Source organism: Tenrec ecaudatus, chromosome 1, assembly GCF_050624435.1.
Source record: "Tenrec ecaudatus isolate mTenEca1 chromosome 1, mTenEca1.hap1, whole genome shotgun sequence".
Taxonomy (NCBI): Eukaryota; Metazoa; Chordata; class Mammalia; order Afrosoricida; family Tenrecidae; genus Tenrec; species Tenrec ecaudatus.
The window spans coordinates 92,475,579-92,487,348 of record NC_134530.1 but is presented as its reverse complement, the minus strand read 5'-3'; the positions used below and the strand labels follow the sequence as shown (position 1 = coordinate 92,487,348).

General features: G+C 44.9%; 1 non-coding gene across 1 annotated transcript; it reads right to left on the bottom strand.

The window, feature by feature from the left end:
- Nucleotides 1-10,243: 10,243 nt before the first annotated feature.
- On the bottom strand, nt 10,244-10,350 carry LOC142438185 (U6 spliceosomal RNA). The gene has a single exon (XR_012782612.1). It is a non-coding gene; the product is annotated as a U6 spliceosomal RNA (small nuclear RNA).
- Between the last annotated feature and the right edge of the window lie 1,420 nt (nt 10,351-11,770).

Sequence of the window (11,770 nt, the reverse complement as noted above, 5' to 3'; positions counted from 1 at the left end):
TGCGCCACTCCTTTGTTTCCGTAGCTTGGCTCTCTGGGCATGCGTAAACGGACATTCCCCAGCCCTATTCTAGCCTACCTAACAAATTCATGCAGTAGAAGCATGTTTTGTAATCCCAGTGGCTTTCATGAGTCGAAGGGAAGTTTCAGGTATGGCAGTCTCAGAAGTACACACTGTTCTGGGAAGTGTGCAAGGCCATGGGAGAGCCGTGCCACAGTTGTGGGTGAAAGCAAACAACAAAAACCACTTGCAGAACCATGAGATCCCAAGGGGCCAAGAGATTGCAGGCCCCAACAGGCATGTCTTCTCCAGCACGTGTGGGAGGCACCCTCCACTTACAGCAAGCACCTGAGAAAGAGCAGAGTAAAGGGAGCCCAGCAGCCTGCAGCCTGGGTATTTAACCTCTCTGGCTGGGAAGATGTGGTTGAAGGTATTGGCTGATCTTAGACCCACCTGTGTGATGTGATGTGGCTGGGACTAGTCTGTGTGCCCAGGTGGACCTCTAACCTGGGCCTGGGGCGGGGGGGGGGGGGGGCGGAGGCTGGTGTCTGAGCATGCTCAGTTCTAGATTTTCCCCTAGGTATCTAATTAGTGTGTCCTCTTTTTTTTTTATTCTTAATCATTTTATTAGGGATCATATGACTCTTATCACAATCCATACATACATCAGTGGTGTAAAGCACATTTGTACATTCTTTGCCCTCATCATTCTCAAAACATTTGCTCTCCACTTAAGCCCCTGGCGTCAGCTCCTCATTTTTTCCCCTCCCTCCTCACTCCCTCATGAACTCTTGATCATTTATAAATTATTATTTTGTCATAGCTTGCACTGTCCAATGTCTCCCTTCACCCACTTTTTTGTTGTCCAACCTCAGGGAGGAGGTTATATGTAGATCCTTGTAATCAGTTCCCCCTTTCCAACCCACCCTCCCTGTATCGCCACTCTTACCACTGGTCCTGAAGGGATCATCCACCCTGGATTCCCTGTGTTTCCAGTTCCTATCTGTACCAGTGCACATCCTCTGGTCTAGCCAGATTTGTAAGGTAGAATTGGGATCATGATAGTGGGTAGGGAGGAAGCATTTAGGAACTAGAGGAAAGTTCTGTTTCATCATTGCACCCTGACTGGCTCATCGCCTCCTCTCAACCCTTCCATAAGGGGATGTCCAATTGCCTACAGATGGGCTTTGGGTCTCCACCCTGTACTCCTCCTCATTCACAATGATATGATTTTTTTGTTCTGATGATGCCTGATACCTGATCCCTTCGGCATCTCGTGCTTCTTCCATGTGGGCATTGTTGCTTCTGAGCTAGATTGCCACCAGTTTACCTTCAAGCCTTTAAGACCCCAGGAGCTGTATCTTTTGATAACCAGGCACCATCAGCTTTCTTCGCCACATTTGCTTATACACCCATTTTTCTTCAGCAATCGTATCAGGGAGGTGAGCATACAATTATATGATTTTTTGTTCTTTGATTGATGCCTGATAGCTGATCCCTTTGGCACCTCGTGAACACGCAAGCTGGTGAGTGTGACTGATTTCTTTCCAACCCCTCTATGTGGATATTTGCAGACACTGGGGAGACAACCCCAATTGTCCCTAAATCTAGCAACCTATCAGATTAAGCCTTCATTGAGTGATTTCTGATCATTAACCAAAGACGTAATCATCTTGCCCGCAGGTCGACTGCCTTGGAGAGTATATTGCCTCCACCTTCCCTGGCCAGCCCAAGGAAGGGCAGTCTCTCTCTGAGTAGCTTGCCTAAGTGTGTCCTTGATGTAGATCACTGTACTGGGGACAGTCCAGGGAGACACACAGTCATGAGTCATTTCAGTCTTGCCTTTACTGCCTTGGTCGGGAGGCCCTGAACCAATCTTGTAAGTCCATCTATCTAACAAAGTACTTGTCCCAATCATGGTTCTGTTCATGCCTCTGTAGTCCCACATGTTATTGTGATGTATCTACCAGTTATCATGCTTTGCTTTTGTGACAGTTTCCTTTACCTGACACCACATACCCTATTGACCTCAAGTCTTGATTATGAAGCCAGAATGCCATTTCATCCTTATTTTGGTGGTCTCCCTCATCTGGTTGATGTGTTTGTGTCATATTTGTCTCTTTTAAGACTTAATAAATCTTCTTTTTAAATTATATTTGAAATGGTGTCTCTTTTATGTCCTAAAGCATAAGCATAAGAAAGAATGCTATTGCTGGTTATTCCAAATGGGCCAAGTTCAAGAATGAGCAGGAGACTCTAGGCTCAAGCTGCATGTGAATGGAACGCTTGGTCTGATGTTAGGTCACAGGGCTCCGGATTATTATTCTTCCTGTGTCTGTGGCTTCTATTATTCTCCTACTTCTTTGGACCTTGTACTTTTGATGCCCTTGTCCGTTGTGTCTCTTTCAGGCTAGAAGTGTTGCAACTACAAATGATGGTCTAGCTTCCTCTTCGCCCCCGAGATTGGGTGCTACCTGATTTCATGAAGATGCTTCCCCTCAACCCTTTGACCAGACAGGGACTGAAATTCTACCTCCTTGTGCAGGGCAGCAAAGCCACTTTCCTGGTCAATGGGACACACCAGAGAGAGTGAAAGTCTGTGAGCAGGGAAACACAGGATGTTCACATCGTCCTCGCCATGATTGAGTTGATCCTTTCTTTTGGGGCCAGAGGACAAGGACACAGCATGAACTCTGGGGTGCAGACATGCATGTACTTAGGAAGGGCAAGTATATGCTACTGAAAGTCAGCCAATAGCAGAAGACCCACCAGAAACCAGACAATGGGGGGGCGGTCTACCTCCAGCAGGATGAAATCCTAACACTGCACTCTCTCTATTCATACCAAAGTACCTCCTCGTAAACTCCCTCGGGTCAATGCAAGCTTGCTCTCTGAATGCCACCTGCCTCTCATCTGAATTCTTTCTGGTGAGCGGGAGAAGAGCTGAGACCAGAAGGCTTAACAACCTTAGCTGCCTCCCAGTAGCATGTAAATCAAGCTTTCAAAAAGAGGTTTTGTCATTGTAACTAAGGCATATTTTAATACAAATTAATAAATTTCTTCTGAAACACTGTAGTAAAACTTGTCTAGCTGGTCATTTTAGTGTCTGCTCCTCTGCAGCCCACCTCATCCCCCACAATCCCCTGATAACACCTGGCCCCTCTCTCCTCGTTTTTCCAGATGAATAAATCTCAGCCCAGAAGAAGGATAGATATAACCTACATCAAGTCATGCTAAAATCCACTTCTAGTAAGTCCATTTTGACTATAGCAACCCTATCGGACAGGTAGAAAAGCCCCCGTGGGTTTTGGAAACTCACTCTTTACACGAGTAGAAAGCCTCATCTTTCTCCCAAGGAGTAGCTGGTGGTTTCAAACTGCTGACCTTGTGATTATCAGGCCAACATTCGACCCACTATATACCAGGGCTGCATCAGATCTCCAACTAGACTGAAAAATAGCCAAAGTTAAAACCCTGATGTTTCGATTTAAAATTCACACTATTCCTTTGTCCACACTGGATTCGTTAAAACACAAACAAACAACAATAACAAAACCAAGGCTTCTCTTGCCTTTCTGAATGGCCATTGTGATCCTGGGATGGACAGCCCATCACAGTGGGTACCAGCTAGAGACCAAAGGTCTGGATCCTTCCTTGCTGGTGAAGGCCAAAGAAGGAAGAGTAACCATTCTTCTTAACACTGCCTCTAGTGTGGACGTTTTCAAATGCTGCATTAATTATTTCAAGGCCTAGTAAGTCGGACAGCAACAAGACTCTCGGGGTGCTCAACCGGACCTACCCTCAACCTGCTGAAGCAAACAACAATAACAAAACCAAGCCTATTCACTGCCTCTGAAGGCAGCAATGAAAGAGCCCTGGTAGCACAGTGGTTAAAGCATTCAGGGCTAACTGAAAGGTCAGCAGTTCACCCCTACCTGCTGCTCTGCAGGAGAAAGAAGGGGCGGTTGGTTGCTTGCAAGAACTGCAGCCTTGAAAACCCCCCGGGGGAGTTCTGCACAGTCCTTGTGAGTTGGAATCAAGCCGGTGGGAAGAGGGTTAAGGAAGCAGATTTCCCTAAACAAATGCCTCAATTGACATGTGAAGAACAGCAAATATTTGACAAAGAAAGACATCAGATCTGGACAGGCAACTTCAGCCTTTTGTCCCAATTGCTCAACCACTAGGCTAGCAGAAAGGCCTACAATGAAAGTTTGAAGTGGAGGCCTTTCGGTAAAATTGCACTTTGTATCATGATCCCATTTGGCGGCCCTGCCTCAGCATCACGCTCTAAGGGCATCGGTGCCCTATTTGAGGGCAGCAGAGCCCCAACTAACAGCCCCACAGGTTAAACTCTCCACCTTTCCAAGCTATGCTGGTTGACACCACACTTCTCATTCTACCACACATCTCTGATCCTGTCCCTCTTCTACTCAAAAACTCTCAGTAGCTCCTGATTTCTACAGGAAAGTTTGAACTCTTTAACAGGGCAAATAAGAGTACATTTCAAAATGCATGCAATCCCTGCTTCAAATTGTATGTGCTTATTACATATGCCTGAAAGCTGTAAGTTCTAGGAAGAGTCTTCATTAAAGAAATTTTGTAAGAAAAAAAAAAGGAAAGAGCCAGGATTCAACGGACATTGATAGAGGTCTAAATACAGGCATGTATAGATGTAGATATATATTATATATAACAAGAGGGGATTAGAACTATGTACTCATATCTATATGTTAAGAATTAATGTAGCAGATGGACATTGGGCCTCAATTCAAGTATTCCCTTAACACAAGAACACTTTGTTCTAACAATCGGGCATTCTGTGATGCTCTCCTTCCCAACATGCGATCGCTGAAGACAAAATAAGCGCATAATGTGGGGGAGAAAGCTGATGGTGCCCGGCTATCAAAAGACATAGCATCTGGGATCTTAAAGGCTTGAAGATCAATAAGCGGCTATCTGGCTGAGAAGCAACAAAGCCCACATAGAAGAAGCACACCAGTCTGCGTGATCATGAGGTGTTGATGGGATCAGGTATCAGGCATCTAAGACCCAGAACAAAGTCATACCCAATGTGAATTGGGGTGGAGTATGGACTGGAGACCCAATGCCCATCTGTAGACAATTGGACATCCCTTCACAGAGGGGTCACAGGGAAGAGATGAGCCAGTCAGGGTGCAGTATAGCACCGATGAAACACACAACTTTCCTCTAGTTTGTTGGTGCTTCCTTCCCCCCACTATACAAATCGGATTAGACCAGAATATGCACTCTGCTACAGATAAGAGCCCCTCAGGGCCAAAAATGAGATAAGAGATACCAGAAGGATTATGGGAAGATGGAGAGAAAAGGGGGGAATCAATCACAAGCATCAATCTAGAACCCCCTCCAAGGGGGACGGACGAACAATAGAACAGTGGGTAAGGGGCAACAGAGGATGATGTAAGATATAGAAATAATAGTCTATAACTTAACAAGGGTACATGAGGGAGGAGGAAGACATGGGGAGCCGATATCAGGGGCTCAAGTGGGAAGAGAATGCTTTGAAAATGATGATGGCAGCATGTGGGGGGAAGTCAGATGCTTAGACATCCTCCCTGGAGGCAGACTGCTGTCTTGCCCCACATTAGGGGTGGGCCGGCTCCCTGCTGCTGGAAACAATGGATTAATGGTCTCTATCAGTTGAGCCAGAGAACAGGCCAAACAGGCTCTGTGACATCCAGGGTTAATCTGCCATCCTGTATCTAGGATCCGCCCATCTTGCCACATGTATACCCCCAATCCCTCCTCTTCCTATTGCGAGGATACCCCTAGATCACGCCCTCCCATTACTGTATTACCTATAGCACAACCCTATCTTGTGACGTTTGTCTTCACCTGTAATTAGGGGCTTGATGTTCCCAGAGAATATAAAAGCCTTGGTTAGCATTGAAGATTTGCTCTCTGCCTCATGTGGACCACCAAGCAGGGCTGAGGTGAGTGAGCATGCTATTATGAATTATGTCTGACTCCATTTATTTCAATATTTCTCTTCTACCTCTCATGCTCTCTATAACTTTACTATAATCTTTACTTTTTATCGCTGTACAATTGCACCTACCGGACCCCTGATGATGTGCTAGGGGCTGGCTTCCCCTGGCAGCAGCATATGTGTAAATGTACTTTACACACTGAATGAATGTATGGATTGCGATGAGATGTAAGAACCCCCAATAAAAGTATTTAATTTAAAAAAATAAGAAGTTTTGTAAATTGAATTGTTTGGTTAATTTTTATACTTCTGATCTAAATTTTCTGGGAAGGGAAGACCAAGACTGAGGTAGTTTATTGCGCCAACCTGGCTGATTAAACACATGGGGGTTAATTATTGAAGGGGGAGGGATAAATGGCTCGGTGAGTCTCGCCTTTCTAGTTCTCGGGTCTCTTGCTTTCTGATGGTCATACCAGGGTGCAGCTGCCTTAGCTAGTGCCCTGCTTCAACTGGCAAGGCTCACTTCCTGCAAGACATCACCGAGGAGAAACCACATGGACCTACCCTGATGCAGCCCTGGGTGCTGGAGCAGCTGTGTGGAGACCCCTGCCAGCGCTGAGATGCTTACACATTCACTGACTCAGCTTTCCTCCTGCAGTTGGCATCATAGTGTGTGTTTTGTGAGATGGAAGAGGACTTTGTGGATTGGTGTTGGACATTTGGGTTAATGGGTTAATGTTGGACTTGTGGACATGGGCAGCACTGGGTTGGGATGTTTTCTGGATGTGTACTTACCCTTTATATAACACTCTCTGTTATACATGAATTTCTGTGGATTTGTTTTTCTAATGTATCCAGACTAATATATTATGGCACCTTTGGAGTGGGGTACTGGAAATACAAATCATAAGATGGAGAGTAGATGTTTGTTTGACCTCTCCATCATGGTAGTTTTTCTTCTTTGTCTACCCAGAGGTCAGATAAAGTCACACTGTTTACTCAGTAGTTTTTGTGTGAGAATATGGGAAGTAGGAACATAGAAAGTTTGTAAACCCACTTGCTCTCAGCCATTAAAATTTGATCTTTAGATGGGTTTAGGACATGCTTGCAAAGAAAGCTTTGAACAAATATGCCCCACCCAGTGCTTTGGAGTACTCAGGAACAAGTAGTCTTTGTCAGAAACTGGAAAAAATCTGAAACCATGAAGAAAACTCCTCTCTGGGACTGAATGTTAAAGGGAGCCTGTGAGCAGGCTGAAATGCTTGCTAGGTGACCACCTGGATCTACTTATTGAGTGGAAGTAGGAGAAATGCAGCAAGAGACGGGTTGAGTTTGGCCACTGACACCTGTGGACTTGGTATACAGGAAAAAAAGGAGAAGATGAGAGTGGGTTGACTGGTCTAAGGTTCATGACCTAGCACAAGGGGGCTAGGCTTGTTGAGTATTGGTGAGAGCCCATGGTCTACAGGCAAGGCGACCAGTGGGCACCCTGTGGAGGCTGAGTGAGGCAGCCCACATTGAGCTGATCAGAACCCAACCAGATGAAGAGATTTTTGAGCCTGTGAACTGGTGCATATTGTTGCCGCCTTTATGGATGGCCTGTCCGGATTTGACTTTGCTTATGGATGCAGACCTCACAAGGTTCCGGTTGGAATGAAGGTTCTTCATGTTGAAAAACATGATTGTCTCCTCAGAGCACTGGGTTGTTGTACGTGGGCAGTATATAAATTGGATACCCAAAATTGGGGGGGATAAAGGCATGAAGTGGTTGGCTTACAAACTTTCATAGGTAGGGGAATATATTCACAGGATTATATGATTAAGGTGTAGGTGTTACTTAATTGAAATTGTGAGGCTAAAGAATGATGTACAGGTGCCAAGTTGGCAAGGGGTGAATTGAGTTAGTTTATTGTGCCTACCTGGCTGATAAACACATGTGGGGTTAATTGAAAGGCATAGGGATAAACAGCTAGGGGAGCCTAACCTTTCGAGTCCTTGGGTCTCTTTCTTTGCGATGGTCGTACCAGGGTGCAGCTGCCTTAGCCAGTTCTTTGCTTCATTTGGCAAGACTCACTTCCTGTAAGATATCACCCAGGAGAAGCCACATGGCCCTACCCCGATGCAGCCCAGGGTGCTGGAGCAGATGTGAGGAGACCCCTGCCAGTGCTGAGATGCTTACACGTTCACTGACTCGGCTTTTCTCTTGCAGTTGGCGTTGTTGTGTGTGTTTTATGAGATGGAGGAGGACTTCGTGGATTGGTGTTGGACATATGGGTTAATGTTGGACTTGTGGGTTTGGGTAGCACTGGGTTGGGATGTTTTCTGGATGTGTACTTACCCTTTATATAAAACTCTCTCTTATACATTGGTTTCTGTGAATTTGTTTCTCTAAAGCACCCAGACTAACCCACCAACCCTCCATGCCATGGACTAAGCAGCCTGATGGCCTTCGGCACTGAGTATCCAGGCAGCATGGCAGAACGCAGAAACTGCAGATAGAGGTCCAGTTAATGAACTAAGCTCTGCCCCTAAGTTGCCTGCACCCTTGGACTGAGGACTGAGGTCATCAGATGGAGATGTCAACTAAGTCCACGTGGAAGAGGTGCACCCTATCAGTCACTGAAGGATCAGAATCCCAAAGACCCGGGGCCAGTATCAGCCGACAGTGTGAGAATCCAGTGTGCAAAAGGCAGTAAGTGGCAGTGGGAGCCCAGGATCCATTTGTGGAACTATTTAGGAAATACGTTTCCAGATAACTCCTATCTAAAATTGAGGGAAGGGAGGAAAGCGGTCACTAAACAGAGTGCTTGGGAGAGAGGAATCTAGAAGATCAAAGATCATAAATTTGACCTGAGCAGTCAAAGCTTTGTCAGTAGATTCCCCCATATGATATGGGCTGGACCTGATCTGGTTTCCAACATTTTCTGTATTTTTGGTTTATATTGTTTTCTTCGGTTTGTTTGTTCATTTTAGAGTTTATCTCAGAGGTGTTATGTCAAAGGAAGTTGTGTTACATGCTTTTCTGGTTTCTGTTACATGCTTTTCCATGTTATGATTTTCCAGTTTTCAGTGTCTGAAACCCAGGGTCGATGAACCTCTAGGGGCCGCAGTAGAAGAAGGGGTTTGGAGGGAGCGGGTGTTGCAGTGGTAGGGGTGGTGCGGTAAGGAGGAGATGATGTCAGGGACTCTATGTAGAAGAAGAATATTGGGAAACCGATTGTGGTAGCAATTGTATATTCTACTTGACGTGATTGAAGTTTGGAATGATATGCTATATGTATTAAATCCCAACTAACAATAGTAATAATCAAAGAATGGGAGATGAAACTGTGCAGGACAACTCACGGGCTGTGGCCCAAGGTGCATGTGCGCTCGCATGGACTCCTCATACTGACAGTGTCTGGAGTACCGGATCATTGGGACAGTGTTTGTCGTCAGTGCGATCGTCATATCCCCCCAGGGGATGACTGACAACAAGGTGTGTTTTTTGGTTTATATGGGTCATTGTTTTCCTGCCTTTTACCTCCCACCCCCTCTCTTTTCTTGAATGTTTATTTGCTGGTTAGTTGGTTGCTGGTGCTAATGTAGTTGGTCCTATGGGGGTTTGTTTTGCCCTAAGATGTCCACCAAAGTATACCTCGGTCATGTATATTCCATGGACAGGCAGATGGATTCTGGGTTCCTATTGAATGTTAGCCCCAACCCCAAAGAGTTCATTCTGATCACATGGCCCTGCTCAGTACTTGCTTTCATGAAGTGACCACTGGAGATCAGGGTGCTCCAGCAAAGTGTGGTGAAGAGAGCAGATGGTGCCCGGCGATCATTCGGAATAGTGTCTGGGTCTTAAAGGCTTGTATTCAAATAAGCAGTCATCTAAGCAAGGAGTCAACTAAGTCCACATGGAAGAAGCACACCAGCTTGTGCGATCCAACAAAATTCAAATATGACTAAGGGAAAAGTATCAGAGCTAAAATTGTGTACACCCAATTTGTGGAAGACTGTGGAGGACAGCAGGACCCCAAAATCCATGTGCAGAGGAACTAGTCCAGTTACATCGCTGGCAAAGGTCTGGAACAGCCTTTACTATCAAACATAGATCATTGTAATCCTGATTCTACTGGATCCAACTTGAAACTTAGTCAGTTGACCTAGACCCATCCTGAATTTGTTCTAGGTGCAAGGATCTCTTGCTTGTTCCTTGACAAAAATTCCTTCTTTGGGTTTTAAAATATTGATGGAGGTCTTTTCTTTTTTGCTCATTGTTGGAATTTTTTTTTAAATATGGAACGCTTCACGAATTTGCGTGTCATCCTTGCGCAGGGGCCATGCTAATCTTCTCTGTATCATTTCAATTTTAGTATCCATGCTGCCGAAGCGAGCACCATTGTTGGAATTTTTATATCACTATTGTTTTATCCTTGCCACCTCATTTCATGTCTGTTCTTTATTGTTTTTTGGTTGTGGAGAAGGGGTGGATGCATAGAAATGATAACGGATGTAAGAGTGGGGGGTGGGGTAGGGGGAATTTCGGGAATAAATAATGAAGGCAGGAAGGGGAGGGAGCACTAGAACTGAATGTGATTACACAATCCATTTTAAATGTGATTTAATTATGAGGAGAAAAAAGAAAGAAAATGTTCTAAAATTGATTGTGGCAATGACGGTACAATTCTTTTTGACATGATTGGGTGATTGAATTGTATGATGTCGATTACATGCCAATAAAACTGAAGGGGGGTAGTAAAGAAAAGGGGGTGTAGGTGTGGTATGCAACCTGTCAATTAGGCCACAGCCCAATGGTTCCTCCTTGTGGGGTGTGGCCTTCTCAGAGGGAGGGTCCTGGGAACCTCCCTTGCTCTGGCCACTCTGATGACTGCCAGAGCCCTCCCAGGTTTCCACCAGCCTGTGATCTTACAGCCACCAGCCTGTCATCTTCCTGCATTCTCCAGCAGTGTATGTGGCTGCAGGAGTCTAAAGAAGGGCTTAGGGACTTGAGTTGGACTGGACTGAAATGTTTTCTTGATATATAATCATGTCTTGATATAATGCTCTTTCTTATACATGTATGAGTGTCATTAGATTTGTTTTTCTAGTCAACCCAGCCTAACACAAGTCAGGAACCCGAGGAGAGCCTAGAACCACATTTCGGAGTCCCTGAAACCAAGCCATAGTGTTTCAGATCAAGGGCCTTGCACTGAAGCTGGACCCTTAGGAAATGAAAGGGAAGATGTGCAAGGACATATCCTCCATACAGAACTTTCTTACCTATGGGGTCCTGCTGCGAGTCACTCCACTCATCTTAAAGAAAATGAATGGCATAGGAAGATTTGGCATCACATGTGAGTGTCAAATATGAAGAACCTGGTTCTAGTCTCCCCTCCCATCTGCAAATGAATAGCCTAGAAAGATACACTAGACTCTTCAATCGAATGGATTTAAACTTCTGCTTTTTAAGATGTTTGCTCTGGTGATGGACTTGCCTACATAAAATTAAATGGGAAATATGAAAAGATTTCTTGTGGTCACATTGTACCCTTATGCCTTTTATATCCAGCCTCCCTGAATGTGGACATAAGTATAAGTAACATCAAACTTCATTTTATAGCAAGTATTAATTAAAAGTGTCTGGGGGGGAAAAAAGACCCCAATTACCACTCACCAAAGTAGGATGTAGAACATTGTTTTTGTGGACTCGATTATGACATTAACTTTCATGTCTCCCAAGACTATGGATCATCACCAATTTTTCTCTTTTCATCATTTAATTGGAGGCTCATACAACTCTTATCACAATCTGTACAT